Below are 2,915 nucleotides of genomic sequence, written 5' to 3'. Positions count from 1 at the left end.
AGCTGTCGATTTTCATCATTCTTATGGTAGAACCCTCAGTTGTGCATACGACCCATGGTGTTCCCTCAAGCTCTGCTGCCTCCACCGGTGTAGGGAGCGGATGACGAACGATGATGGTCAAAAGTAGAAAAAAATAAGCAGCTGCCAGATTTGGAGATGCATCATGTGGGTGCGAAGGGTTTGAGAAAGACACAACTTTGATTAGTCTTCTGAAGGAGAGGGGTGTATGGGTTGGTTAAGGGCGTTGCCGCCATTGATGTAGATTTTCTCAGAGGAGGCTAACAGGTTGAGCAGCGGTGGAAGCTTTTGAATCCATGGTGGGTCAGAGAGAGAAGGCAAGAAGAGGGAGGAGATGTGGAAGGAAAGAGAGAGATTCCTTTTATCTTTTTTTGTGTCCAGAGCCCCCTTAAAAAGCAGACAAAAAATGTACCTTAAAGAGAAAACTATGGGATTTGTTTTTTCGTGGAGGGTAGTGGTCGAGAAATTGTGGAGAGGTAGGCTCTGATTTGAAAATTGGATCGGATCGGTCGGTTCAACCGAAAATCGTTGTCTAGTGAATCGGTCAGAATCGCTGAATCGCTTATAGTGAATCGGTCAGAACCGTTGAACCGTTCGAACCGGACCGGAAATTTTTTTTTTTTTTAAAAAAAATTAAACCAAATTTCGTTTGTTAAACGAGTCAAGTCGAACTCGAGTATTGCTGAGCTCGACTCGAACTTGAAAACTTTAAAAGTAAGTTCAACTCCACTCAAACTCACAAGTTAAAAATTATCAAGTTCAACTCGAACTCGAAATATAATATTAAAAAAAATTTAGAAGCTCAATTGAAGCCTAAAATTCGAGCTTGATTGAAGTGAAAGAATAGTTCACTCAATGCTCACCAAAAGGCTCCATGATTTAAAATGTCAAATTACCTCTATTATTTATAGAAGTTAGTTGTGGTGTTCTTATATGTTTTTTAGAAATGTGGGATTGTTTTGTTCTCATATTTTTACTCTTTAGACTTTTGGGATGCTCTTCTATGTTTCTTAGCCATGTGAGATTGATTTAAAAAAAAAATTAAACCAAATAATATAATTTTGTTATGATTTTTTTTAGCCACAAATTTATTTTTTTAATTATAGTTATATAATTATATTTATTATTTAATATGTTTTACCTTAAATATTATGTTGTAGTTAATTTGAATCATTTTGTTTCACTTGATTTTATGGTTTTTAATTTATATATATTATGACTTGCTTTGAATATGAATTGTGATATAAAAAATTATTTTTTATTAAATATTTTTTGTATTTTTATTTAATTTTTTAAATAATTATAACGTCGTCCGGTTATTCCGACCGGTCGGACTGATTCGACCAGTTGAACCAGTAAATCGATAGCATGACCGATTCGTTAACCGATAGATAATGAAATTTGTTTTTTAGTGGGGTTAGTGGCCGAGAAATTGTAGAGAGGTGGGTGGTGCATGTAAATGAGATAATGGTGGGTAGTGGTGTCTGCAAAATATAAAATTAAAAAAAAATAATAATAAAATAATAATAATAAAATAATAATAATAATAATAATATAATAATATAGTATATTATTTTGTAAACCAGATAAAAGTGAGTGTCTACACAACCGATCGCAGCATGTAAAGCCTATCATTGAGTTTCTTCCGACGGCGCCTCTCGGCTATCAAGTTTTTAGCAGGAAGCCCTTTCTTTTACCCTTTTGATCTCCTCCGTTGATAGCACTGTTTGCATTCGAGGTGCTCCCACCATTTTTGAGAGTTTCCTCAACCTTGTTATTGTAATCACCAATTTTCATATTATAATAAAATTAAAAGTACAAACAGCCATCCCCTGCAACAGCAAGGCCACCAACTTACCTGCTGCAGCATCCCAAGCCATCCCGGTTGCTGTTGCTCCCGCCCAAGCCATGCTCAGCCCCATGCTACTCTGCAGCAGCAGCAACAAGGTCACCATCTCCCGCAAATTACAGCACCTTCAACTGCCAATCAGTTTTTTAATTTCATTTCAGTTTGCAATGGGTATAAAACCCAACCGAGACAATGTAAAAAAATTGAAAATCTAAGACAGAACCAAAAATTTCATTTTAAAGGTATTTTAGCATATTTCTTTTCGTTTTTTATGCATGCATTTCAATCGAGTTTTAAAAATAAAAATAAAGAAATGAATTTGGAAGGGAGGAGTCGGCTTACACTACCGCCGTCGGGTTTGTCTTGGTCAGTGAGGAGGTTTGAGGGTCGGTCCTGGAATGGCTTTGGTCGTGGTGCCACTGCACGTGGTGGTCGGCCTTGGGCGTGGCTCTCTCTCGATCGAGGAAGGGAAGAGTGAATTGAACCCTTGTGACGTTTAGGGGTTGCGTTGGACGGGTTTCCAGCGCCTCGCTAGCTTCTGGCCGAGAGGTGGATGGCCACCCATATAGGGTGGCCCTGGGCTGTGGGCTTTGGCTCCTTTGAAGGCCGACCGCCGTAGCTTTGAGGGAGGGGAGGAGTTGGATTTTTTTTAGGTTTGTTTTGCTTTCTCGGGCAGTAATAGCAGGGAAGGGGGAGATATTAAGTTTTTTTTTTCAATTTTGGTATAATCACGTTCAGGTCCTTATACCTTTAGCGTGATTTAACGTTTGGTCACTAGTTCATGGGTTAACCACCCATAAGGTTCCTGTACTTTAGGAATTTTGTGTCCTGATCACTAGAGTATGGTCTAATTAGGTTTTTTGTCCTCCTTTTAGCCTGTTTTAGCTATCAGTTCAAGGGAAAATCACATTAGGTCCCCTTAAGTTTAGTTTTTTTGCATTATTGTCACCTGCAATGATTGTATTGTATTATTTAAATTTTGATGGCTGATTGTGTAATTTTAGCTTATTTTATTTAATAATATATTTTAGGTATGAAAATGAATAAT

At 37.6% G+C, this 2,915-nt stretch overlaps 1 long non-coding RNA gene across 1 annotated transcript; it reads right to left on the bottom strand.

Moving 5' to 3' along the window:
* Window positions 1-1,631: 1,631 nt before the first annotated feature.
* Window positions 1,632-2,524, bottom strand: LOC120172238. Its single transcript, XR_005520945.1, has 3 exons — window positions 2,210-2,524; window positions 1,877-1,998; window positions 1,632-1,788 (listed from the first exon to the last, which is right to left on the bottom strand). It is a non-coding gene; the product is annotated as an uncharacterized LOC120172238 (long non-coding RNA).
* Window positions 2,525-2,915: the final 391 nt, after the last annotated feature.

Source organism: Hibiscus syriacus, unplaced genomic scaffold, assembly GCF_006381635.1.
Source record: "Hibiscus syriacus cultivar Baekdansim isolate YM2019G1 unplaced genomic scaffold, ASM638163v2 tig00111847_pilon, whole genome shotgun sequence".
Classification (NCBI taxonomy): Eukaryota; Viridiplantae; Streptophyta; class Magnoliopsida; order Malvales; family Malvaceae; genus Hibiscus; species Hibiscus syriacus.
The sequence above is the reverse complement of the archived record's forward strand: the minus strand, read 5'-3'. Positions and strand labels throughout refer to the sequence as shown.